Source organism: Chiloscyllium plagiosum, chromosome 3 (genome assembly GCF_004010195.1).
Source record: "Chiloscyllium plagiosum isolate BGI_BamShark_2017 chromosome 3, ASM401019v2, whole genome shotgun sequence".
NCBI lineage: Eukaryota > Metazoa > Chordata > Chondrichthyes > Orectolobiformes > Hemiscylliidae > Chiloscyllium > Chiloscyllium plagiosum.
The window spans coordinates 75134378-75147268 of NC_057712.1; positions in this window are offsets into that span (position 1 = coordinate 75134378).

Sequence of the window (12891 nt, forward strand, 5' to 3'; positions counted from 1 at the left end):
GTGGGTTAAATGCAAAGTTAGTTATTTTATACTTTTCTGTTATTGTTCTCATTTGTTTTTTCTCCATTATGTTAGTGAAAGGAAACCATCACTGATCTTTCCAAGATCTGTGCTCTATATTTCTTCTACCCCAATGCCTCATCTATTTATCAAATCATGCCAGTTTTATCGGTAAGATTAATAACTTAAAAGAAATACATCAAGCCAGCCTGGTTCGGCCATGATGTAGTTTGTAGATGAGGGGAAATAATTTAAATAATACAGTTCAAGATGGAGGAGTACTGATTCATCAGCTGAGGGAAGACGTTATGTGATAATCAGCAGGAGGTTTCCTTGGCCATGTTTAACCTGAAGTCATGGAGACATCATGGAGTCCAGAGTAAATATTGAGAACTCTCAGGGCAACTCCTCCCAACTGAATACCAGTGTGCTGCCATCTCTATGGGACAGGACTTATCCAGGCATGGTAATGGTGGTGTCATTGTCTGTAAGGGTATCATTCCATAAGCTAAAAATGTGTTGCTGGAAAAGCGCAGCAGGTCAGGCAGCATCCAAGGAGCAGGAGAATCGACGTTTCGGGCATGATCCCTTCTTCAGGGTTCCTGAAGAAGGGGTCATGCCCGAAACGTCGATTCTCCTGCTCCTCGGATGCTGCCTGACCTGCTGCGCTTTTCCAGCAACACATTTTCAGCTCTGATCTCCAGCCCTCACTTTCTCCTATCATTCCATAAGTATGACTATGGCAGGATGTTGCTTGACTAGTCTGTAAGACAGCTCTTCCAATTTTGGCACTGGGCCCCAGATGTTAGTGAGGAGGACTCTGCAAGATCGACAGGGATGTTTCTGCCTTTTCTGCTGCGTAAGTCGAAGCCAAGTGATCCATCTGGTTTCATTTCTTTGTTGAGGCTTTGTAGCAACTGATACAACTGAGTGGCTTGCTAGGCAATAGGTCAGTTGAGAGTCAACCATATTTCTGTGAGTCTGAGTCACATGTAGCCCAGACTAGATAAAGATGAGATTTCCTTCCCTGAAGGACAATAGTGAGTCAGATGGATTTTTCTGACAACTAGCAATGGTTTCATGGTCATCAATAATTTTTTAATTCCAGATTTTATTAATTGAATTCAAATTTCACCATCTACCGTGACAGCATTCAAATCTGCATTCACAACATTAGCTGAATTTCTAGATTAATAGTTTGGTGATGTTACTATTGGGCCATTGCCTCCCATATAATACATACAGAATATATAACATAAATATATGCAAGATAGGCCGTTCTGCACATAGAGTTTGCTCCATCATTCAGTAAGATCATGTTTATTCTGAATGTGGCCCTAATTCTACTTTCTTCCCTATCTCCAATAACCCTCTATTGCCAGATAGATCAAACTTCTGTCAAACACACTGTTGGATGTACTCAACAACCCAGCCTCCACTGCTTTCTGTGAAACAAAATTTCAAAGACTGACAACCTTATGAGAGGAGAAATTCCTCCAAGTGTCAGTTTTAAGTGGGAAACCATTTATTTTTATCTTCTGTATCAAATTGTCTTTGAATCTTACTTATTTCAATAAGATCATGAATCATTTTTATAAACTCCTCACTAAGTAGGTCCAACCTGCTCATAAAACAACCTCTTCATCGCAGGAATCAACTTACTGAACTTTTCCTGAACTACTTCCAATGCTAATACCTCCTTTCTCAATGAAAGAGACCAAGACCAGAGAGTGTAGTCTAGGTGCAGTCTCAACAATACCTATAGAGTTATAGCAAATGTTCCTGACTTGTATAAAAACAGAAATTGCTGACAAAACTCAGCAGGTTTGGCAGCATCTGTGGGGAGCAAGCAGAGTTAATGTTTCAATGAAAGAAGTTCTGATAAGGAGTCACCAGAATCAAAATGTTAACTCTGCTTTCCCTCCACAGAAACTGCCAGACCTGCTGAGTGTCACCTGAAATTTCAGGGTTTTTTCACATCTCCAGCATCTGCAGTTCTTTGTTTTATTTTATTCCTGACTTCCATGTTCCATCACCTTGCAATTAAAGCTAACATTCAACTTGTCTTCCTAATTATTTGCTGTATGTATGTGTTAGATGTGTGAATTATGTACAAAGATACCCATTTGCAAATTTATTGCATCCTCCTTACAACTTGCTTTCCAATCTAAATCTATAACATCAGTAAATTTGTCAATAATGCAGTCCCTTCATCCAAGTTATTAATGTATGGTAAATAGATGAGGGCCCAATATTAATCAAAGGCATTTCAGTAGAGTTGCTGACAAAGAAAGGATGAGACATTTAGGTTCGGAGGGAAGATTGGAAAATGTGGGACTGTTTTCCTTCGGGAAGAGGAGGCTAAGAGGAAATTTAATAGAAGTTGTCAAAGTCGCGAGGGGTCTGGACAGAATAGATAGGGAGAAACTGTTCCCATTCAGAAACATATTGGGAACCACATAGCACAGTTACAACTTACTTTGCAAATGAAGCAAAAGTGAGGTGCAAACATAATGAGTGGTTCAGGTCTGGAATGGACTCCATGGAAATGTGGCAGTGGCAGGTTTAATTGAGGCTTAAAGAGTTGCCGGTTGATTACTTAAATAGAAACAGACATGGGGCAAAGACAAGAATCAGCACTCAGTTAAAACCCTCAGAGAATTGTTGAGCAGAATGGCCTCCTTAAAATGTTTGTGATTCTGTAATGTATTATGTATATCACGAACAGTTATTAATAAGAAAATTTCAAAACTGTATACTCCTGGTGCAGCTTGGTACATTTAACTCTATTGACAGACTTTGCAACAATTCAGAGAATAGCACATGTTTCTCCATCAAATGACTTCCCAACAGAGACCGAATGCATCTCCAACGAGCTGGGTAATTCCTACTGAACTCTGGGTAGCTTCCTTTTGCTTGTAATTATGGGTATTGTATTTTATTTTTAACAGACAAATCCATATTTTTAATTTAGAATTCCAACAATCTAAATTCGCAGCAAACAATATTCAAATATATACGTATAAATCTCACAGTTTCATCACACCACACCTACAATGTTATCGATAGCTTCTAACAGCAGTATGAGATGTAAAATGTGCCCACTTCCCTGCACCACTAAAAACATGATTTGTTTCTTTACAAATCATGTTCCCCAATTCACATCCCCGCGCTTTAGTTTACAATTCGAGGTGATGGAAAATATGTCTAGAAATTACAGTTAATTTAGGTCATGTTAGCTGATCTCTTTGCCAGAATTGGGTAAAACTCTAGCCTGTGCTTGCTGCTTACAAACCTCTGATTCTAGTGAATTGATAATTTCAATTGGAGAATTCCAAGGCAGATCATCTCTTTAACAGCAATAGTCAGTGTTTTAATGTGAACTCAAAAATGAAATAACACTGATCAATAAAAAAAATGAAAAGCAAATTTTAAAAAATGTTCAGGACATCTCAATGCTGCTTACAAACCTCTGATTCTAGTGAATTGATAATTTCAATTGGAGAATTCCAAGGCAGATCATCTCTTTAACAGCAATAGTCAGTGTTTTAATGTGAACTTAAAAATGAAATAACACTGATCAATAAAAAAAATGAAAAGCAACTTTTAAAAAATGTTCAGGACATCTCAAAGCAGTTTGGAGAAAATTAAGTACATTTTAAGTGTAGTCATAGAGTCATAGAATCATAGAGATTACAGCAGAGAAACAGACCCTTCGGTCCAACTTGTCCATGTCGACCAGATATCCCAACCTCATCTAATCCCACCTGCCAGCACCCGCCCCATATCCCTCCAAACCCTTCCTATTTATCTACCCATCCAGATGCCTTTTAAATATTGTGATTGTACTAGCTTCCACCACTTCCTCTGGCAGCTCATTCCATACATATACCACCCTCTGTGTGAAAAAGTTGCCCCTTAGGTCCCTTTTATATATTTCCCCTCTCACCTTAAACCTATGCCCTCTAGTTCTGGACTCCCCCATCCCAGAGAAAAGACTTTGTCTATTTACCCTATCCATGCCCCTCATGATTTATAAATCTCTATAAAGGTCACCCCTCAGCCTCCGACTCTCCAGGGAAAATAGCCCCAGCCTATTCAGCCTCTCCCTATAGCTCAAATCCTCCAACCCTGACAACATCCTTGTAAATCTTTTCTGAACCCTTTCAAGTTTCACAACATCCTTCCAATAGGAAGGAGACCAGAATTGCATGCAATATTCCAAAAGTGGCCTAACCAATGTCCTGTACAGCTGCAACATGACCTCCCAACCCCTGTACTCAGTACTGTGACCAATAAAGGAAAGCACTTTGCAATGTAAGAAATTGTAGCAGTGAATTAATGCACAGTTCTGATATAAATCTGGATTGTTTTCTTTGATAATTGCTGATCGGGATACCAGGAAGACTGCCCTATCCTTCATATAAAAAGTCTCCAACAGTAAATTTGTTTTTGGAGCTCATCCTAAAGGATGATGGCTACAAAATTGGACTTTGCAGTGCTCCTAGTTTTAGTGTTACAGGATTGGTGATGACAAGAATCAAGTATTTGTGACAATGCAGCACTCCTGCAACATTACTGACCCTTCTAAAGTGGTGGGGGCAATAGATGTAGAGCTGGAAAAGTGCAGCGGGTCAGACAGCATCCGAGGTACAGGAAAGCCAATGTTTTGGGCCGAAACCCTTCGTCAGGGAGTTGGCCTGAAACATTGACTTTCTTCTTTCTTGGGTGCTGTCTGACCTGCTCCACTTTTCCAGCTCCACATCTATTGACTCTGGCTCCCAGCATTTGCAGTTCTTACTGTCTCCAAGTTTCTGAAGTGGTGCTTGATGCAGATGCCTTTGGATTCAGCCAGAAATGCCATCTCAAAGGCAAGGCTATAATTAATGTAGCCATCCTGTCACCAGTTGAAACTATGTTCGTGATCACCATTATTTCCTGAATTTTCTTTCTTTCTGTAACTGAAATTTTTATGCACAAAATAAGATTTATGCACAAAATCAAAATATTGGGAAACCAAATTAAATAAATCAGTTACATTGATCTCCTGGGCCACACTAATAATATTCAGCTGAATGGCTATTCAGGGTATTTTTCTGTTTCCAATTGGCTTTCTCTTTCGAAATTGTTCGAATAAAACCTCTTATGAAAAATTCAAAGTTCTGATCCACTGGAGATTTAACATTCTGTATTTGATATAGAAGAATGATTATTTGTGGCTCCTCATCTGATGGTGGTCTCTGGAGCCCATGCCTTGCAGTTGCAGGTGGAGTACACACACACACACACACACACTTGACTCAGTTCTTCACTCCCTGCAGTCGGCCATGGTATAAAAGAATTTGAGTGTACTGATTATGCACTAAAAATGTCAGATAGTCTGGGGAGCTTGAGAGCTGGAAAATCCTGCTCTGCATCTGCAGCATAAGGACAACAGAGCAGAATACCCATCGAAGGCTGCAATCATCCAACTATCAGGGATAAGAACTGTTGTACAGTCAAGGGGTGTTTTTGGCACCTATAGGAATGTGCCAGCTTGAGCTATTTCACCCTTTCTAAGAAAGACTAGATACCTTTGAAATCCCAACTCAGCCTGGAATCCTATTTTAATAGTCGACATCTGTACTTCAAGTAGAAGAAAAACAGTTCAAACAGATGTTAATGAAAAAAAAAAATTCCACAACGGTAATGTAAGCACTATGACTCTGCAGGACAAGACAAATCTTAGTAAGGCTGCATCAGATTTCCTATTAATGCATTTTAATCTTGAGTGACCAAATAAATATACGTTTCTACTGACTCATACAGGTAAAAATGTTTGTCTTCTCTCATCAATGCATGTTAACCTACAAATGTTCAATCCATTCTTTAAAACCTACAGTGATATTTCAAAAATTCCCTGAAATTGATAAACTTAGAGTTTCAAATTCAAGGAGGGTCATACCCTCATATAGAATTCTGCACTTGCTGCTCTGTTCTCAATAGTAATCATAAAGTGTTTCTTTTTGCATCTTTTGCCAACTCCTTCCATACATATTTTTGGCTGCGAATATAATCGTAGAGCTCTCTAAAGTATGGAAGCAGGCCATTTGATCCATCCATTCCACACTGGCTCTCCAAAGAAAATCCCACCCGGTCCCACCCCATCTCTGTCACCCTGCATTTCCCATGGCCAATCCACCCAGCCTACACATCCCTGGACATGATGGGAAACTTAGTTTGGCTAATCCATCCAACCTGCACATCTTTAGACTGTGGAAGGAAACTGAAGCACCTGGCAGAAACCTATGCAGAGACAGGGAGAAGGTGCAAACTCCTCACAGACAGTTAGCTGAGGGTGAAATCGACCCTGGGGCCTTGGCATTGTGAGGCAGCAGTACCAGCCACTGTGCCACGTATAATAGATTAAGTATTAATTATTTCTGTCGAGAGTCAAGCAGCATTCAAGGAGCAGGAAAATTGACATTTCAGGCATAAGCCCTTCATCAGGAATGAGGCTTGTGGGCCAAGGGGCCGAGAGATAAATGGGAGGGGGGTGGGGCTGGGGGAAAGTAGCTGAGAGAGCGAAAGGTAGATGAGGGTGGGAGTGAAGGTGGTAGGTCAGAAAGAAGGGTGGAGCAGATTGGTGGAAAAGATGATGGACAGGTCAACAGGGTGATGCCGAGTTGGAAAATTGGATCTGAGATACAGTGGGGAGGAGGGGAAATGAAAAAACTCGTGAAATCCACATTAATTCCCCTTTAGTTGGAGGGTCCCAAGGCGGAAGATGAGGCGTTCTTCCTCCAGGCTGCGGGAGGTAAGGGTTTGATGATGGAGGAGGCCCAGAACTTGCATGTCTTTGGGGGAATGGGAGGGGGAGTTAAAGTGTTCAGCATTTGGGTGGTGGGGTTGCTTCGTGCGTGTGTCCCAGAGGTGTTCTCTGAAACATTCTGCAAGTAAGCGTCCTGTCTCCCCAATATAGAGGAGACTGCATCGGGAGCAACGGATACAGTAAATGATAAGTGCAGTAAATCTATGACAGATGTGGAGGGCTCCTTTGGGGTCTTGCACGGAGGTGAAGGGGGAGGTGTGGGCGCAGGTTTTGCAATTCTTGAGGTGGTAGTAGAAGGTACTGGGGTGGGAGGATGGGTTGGTGGACCTGAAAAGAGAGAGTTGTGGAGGGAATGGCCTTAACGGAACGCAGGTAGAGGCTGGGTGGGAAATATATCACTGGTGGTGGGGTCTGTTTGTAGTTGGCGGAAATGGCGGAGGATGATGTGATGTATACTGAGGTTGGTGGGGTGGAAGGTGAGGACTGGGGGGTTTCTATCCGTGCTGCAATTGGAGGGTTGGGGTTCGAGGGCGGAGGTGTGGGAAGCGGAGGAGATACGCTGGAGGGCATCATCGACCACATGGGAGGGGAAATTGTGGTCTTTGAAGAAGGAGGCCATTTGGAATATTCTATGGTGGAATTGGTCCTCCTGGGAGCAGATGCGGTGGAGGAGGAGGAATTGGGAATAAGGGATAGCATTTTTACAGGAGGCAGGGTGGGAGGAGGTGTAGTCCAGGTAGCTATGGGAGTCTTTGGGTCTGTAGTAGCTGTCCATGTTCAGTTGGTCACCATTGATGGAGATGGAGAGGTCCAGGAATGGGAGGAAGGTATCCGAGATCGTCCAGTTGAACATAAGGACAGGGTGGAACATGTTGGTGAAGTTGATGAACAAATTAATTATTTCAGTTCATACTTATGCATTGTGGTTGCAAGGTTTTGTAGCAAACAAATATTGGAGTCATTTTAAATAATGGAAATGTCTGAGAAGGGGTTATGGTCAAAGTTACAGTAATGAAAAGATATAAATGTTTAAGTTCTCTTTGGCTCCCCAGCAAAACCAAACAATTTGTCCTTATTACAGATTTGTTTGGAGCCAGATTCTACCAGAGCAAACAGAAGATTGTTTGAACTGACATGTTTGCCTCTTAGAAATGGTCATTTTGCCTAATAGTTGAAGCTCCATTTATCCAGTTTCAGATCTGTGTCTACACAGGCGCTACCAATGGACTGGAACAGATATAGGTCCTTACCTATTGTAGCAATACTGCTTTGTTCTACAGATGTGAAAAAAAACAAGAAACCTGATAAGTTTAATGCTTTGAACTCAACATTCAACAGTTTAAATTCGTTGTGAAAGGATTCGTTTGTTCTTATCTTACCCAAATCACAGAGTGGTAAGAGATAAGGTCTTTGCTCACAAGTTCCTATAATACTGTACTTCTACAGGGAGAAGGGATTTTGAGAAGAGTCTTACTTGCTTTAAACTTCTGGCACCACACAGTTCAAAGTTTTAAAAAGTACTGCTCATAATAAGTGTTTCAGAAATGTTGTGTGGAACGGTGTAGGGGCCTAAATGATGTGGCGAGGTGTGGCAGAATCAGCTGAAAATTCCAGTGAAGCCCATCTTGACATAGTTACATGTTAAGGAGATTATTGTTTTTGAACACTCTTACTAAATGCACATCTCACCTCATTAATATGCAGCTTCTGATGCTACCACCTACCATCAGCAAGCTGGAAATCAAAACTACATAATCGGAAAGAAAATGTCTGTGATTACACATAAACTGGTTCGGGTAAGTGTCATGATCGGTGAGGGAGAGGATTTCAAGGCCACTGATGTGAGGCGCTTTGGAAGGCAACAATGTTACACGCAAACCATGTACTGAGCAGTAAAGGCTTGAGAGTCCCTTGACCTTCATGATCCTAATGCATTGACTCTGCATATGTTGTACACCGCTCTGTTCTACACATCATTGACAACTTCATTCACATCAACACTTTTTCACACAGAGACCAGGGAAAGAATAGTGACTTTTGACCACAAAGGCAATGGTGCCAGTCAAACCCATTGCCTTCATATACATCTTGTTCCTCTTGCTTCCACATGCTACAGTGGACTCTCAATACAGACATTGATCCATGGTACATCCTATATGCACATGAAGTTAGGCATCATGCTGACACAGTTACATTCGGTGCTACATGGTGATTCAAACAAGCAGATGTATTGCAAAACCAATAACATTTATATATGTATAATTAGTTATATACAGTACACTGCTATCAAAGTATCCTCAAAAGTGTTTTTCCATCCCACCATGTCTTAGTGTTGTTTCAGGTTGGAATGGAAAGTACTTGTTGAGCAGTGGAGCTCATTGGTCTTAACATTTTCATGGGAGGGGTGTCCCCAGGGACATTTGTGTTTGAATGGACTAACACACCAACTTGCCAGAGGCCAGGATAGCCATAGAAGGATCAACCATCTCGACATGTCCTGGGAGGAGACTTTGGAAGCTGTGTGCCTGGTTTCTTCTCCAGTTGGGTACCTCTGGGCACTGCCCTAACTCCCAGCGAGGAAGGGACCTGTACTCTTGTCATCATGGCTTCAGTCATAAGGACCAATGACTGGCCATTTGAGTGCAGATGTATCAGCCTCTCCAACAGAGTCTGAGTGTGTTGAACCTGGCTGTCTGTGGCAGCCACCAACCTGTCCAAGGAAGCAACCGATGATCGTATGTTTGAGGCAACTGGGCCCCCATAATGTAGCATCACTTCTTCAGCTTCTGGACAAAGAGAGTCATCATCTCCATATACTTCTCTGCTCTTGCGCCTCCCTGTGAATGAGGATAAAGTCCCTGATTGCCAGCAACATCAAATCTTCTTCTGCTTAGGACTAAGAAGGTTCCCAGACTCCCACATTCCTCCAAATGCCAATGACCTGAGGCATTTCTTCCTCAGCCAGCTGTGGAGTGTTGTACTGAGGTGCTCACCAGATGGTTTATGCAAACTCTCCAAATATGGCATTCCCACCGAGTGGTCAGTATCTAAGTGAATGGGGATAACAGGAGGCAGCCTCACTGATGTTTCCTCTGAGGTTTCAGAACTCTTCATCAGAGCTGGAGGTGTCGGCTTCTGGTGGAACAGTACATTTCTGTGCAGAGCCTGGTGGACATCATGGTGTTTTCGAGAAGACACATGAAAGAGAGAGAAGGCATCTTGGCTGGTGATTAGAAGTGGTGTGCAATGAATCAGATTGATGGTAGGGATAATGGGAGAGTTGCAATGGATCAAAAAGTGACACTTACTCAGTTGGTAGGACAAGTCACTGCCTTTGTCTTTTCCTGTGAAGGACACGATTCTCTCCTCACTTGAGATGAGAAGCTTGATATCTAGCAACCCCTCCATTGTCTGGGCCTTTTCTCTACTATTGTGGGCTGATTTCTCCTGAAATGTGAGAAAGGGAGGGATTGAATGGGATGAAAGGCCATACTACAGCAGTACATAGGGGAAATGTGATGAGATGTCCTGGCTGAGGGAATAGGCAGATCAAAGGCTATGCCAAATTAATGGTGTGGGAAATGGTGGGGAACAAAAGTGGCTGAGAGAAGATGTTGCAGGTGAGACGTGGCAGAGCGTTGGGTAAGACGTGGGTGTAGTGGTGAAGAGAAAGTGAGTTAGACACAGCAGAGAGAAGGTTGTAGCAGTTGTCTTGGCAGAGCAGAGAAGGTTATTGACCTCCTTGTAACACTGCTGGCCCATTGTTCTGGAGCATGGAGACTGCATTTACTGGGTCGTGACCTTGAACCAGGCTGCCAGGCTCTGGTGACATAGCCACCTCTGCTGGTCCTCTGGGAAGAGGACAGCCTTCCTCTGCACCACCCTGTCCACCAGGACCTCCTAGTCCAGGTCAGAGAAGTATAGCAACTGGGAATGAGACTGTCATTCTGAACATTCTGAAGAAGAGGAATATGCAAGTGCTTATCCTGGGAGCCATTTAACAATGGCAAAGGACTTTCAGCTTTGCTTTGTTATAGCAATGAGGCCGAGTAGGTTCTGCACTGACTGTCTCTGCACACATTCAGCACAGGGCAGATCAGCATTGTAATGAATACATATCGCACAGCCAGAAAACCACACAGAATAATATTTCCTGGAATTTAAATGTTGAAACATGAAACATTAGGGCAGACAGAAGTTCTGGGATAATGTATGCAGGACAGACATAATGATAGTCTTGGGATGATGGGGAGTATGTGGAGGGCGATGGGGGGGAGTGAGGTCAACATCCAGAGCCTGGGAATTGTAAAGAACCAACAGGTGATCAAAGGCAGCGAATGCATTTTCACATGACATTTCCTCCCCCTCATAGCACCAGATTGCCACACTGACCAAAGCACGCCACACAGCGCCCCCGCACCTAGAATCACTGCCTGCGACTCAGGACTCATAATTAACACCTAATTCCTCAGGATTACTCATGCATATTACTGCTACCACCCATAAACACATCTCTTCATGTTTCTACATACCCCCCAACTGTTCACCTATAGCAAGCACATCATTCAAATAGTGGTAAATGACATTTCTGCTAACAGGGTGGTGGACTGTCGAAATGTGCAAAACAGAAGGGATCGGGAGCAAGAACATCTGCATCCCCTTAGCACAATGGAGGAGATGGTCCTTAACATCATGCAGCAATATTCAATAGAGTCCATGGCAGCCTCTGTTGTTGAGATCATTAAGAATATTGGTATGTTCCTGACCCTCATTATTTGTGGAATGTCTTGCTGATGCAGTAGTTTGGCTTATACAGTCAGTTCCCCTGATGCTTCACCGAAAATGGCTTTCTAATCATTATAGTTTTGAATGCAAACAGAGAAAGTCTGTGTGCAGGTTTAAGGGCAATGGTGCTCCTTGTTCACTACTGACTGCAAAATCTGGACTCTTTTGTTTTAGTGCTGTTTAATTACTCAAAATTAGCTTCCAGCATGAGCAATATGGCAATTTGTGTTATTTTCCAAAGTTTGAGAGTTCATGCTCCTTGGGTAACCTAAAAATGCTTCCAATGTACATATCAGTGGTAAAATGATTCATTAGTTAACCTGAGCATACTAATTCAGAGCTCGGGTGCATATAAGGTTAGGAATTTGATCAAAGGACTTGCATATAGTAATCAATTCTTGAGTGGGGCATGAGCCAAAAGTAATTGGTAGAGAACTTCAATGGCAATTGCGAGCAATATTCGTATATTGGAACAAAATAAGCAGTAGTTTGTTATTTTTAATCAATGTTGCACTCATGTTTATAGAATAATCCATTTCTTAAAATAAAACGAACATATGGAAAATAAAACAGGCTTTCATTTATAAGCTACTTTAATTGACCGTAGGATGTTATAAACTGCTTTAGAGCCAGTTAAGTAACATTTTTTATATTCAATCACAGGGTGTGGGCACCAATAATTAGACCAATATTTGTTGCTAATTTTAAGTTCAGACACTGTTCCAGAAGAGAAACATAGAAACCAATTTGCAAACAGCGATATTGGACAAACAGCAAAATGATCAGATAGTCTATTTTTTCCAATGCTGATTGCAAGATAAATGATTTTTAAGACACATTGAAGAACATCTCTACCAGTTCTATTTCCTCTTTAGCTAGTGGTGGGGAAATATTTTATTTCCAATTCAAAGGGCAGAGACAACTTCAGTTTCACAACTTATCAGAAAGACACACTTCCAACAGTGTAGCACCTGCTCAGGACTGTACTGGAGAGTCAGGCAAGTTCCTGAATAGCACTTCAGCCCTCACCTTTTGGTCCTCAACAGTCTTAGCTTTCAGCCACAGTTGAATTATGAGAAAATGACATTTAATTATCAAGCAGTTTCTGTTATTGGTTATTTAGAAAGCCTTTTCTGCATAAAATATAACTGTAGTTTTTGACGGTAAACTCTGAATGACACATAACCATAATGGGGAGATAGCGGTAATATCATTGGTCTTGTAAACAGAGGATCAGATAATTGCACTAGGATTATGGGCTCAAACCTCACCATGCTCCTAGTGGAATTTGAATT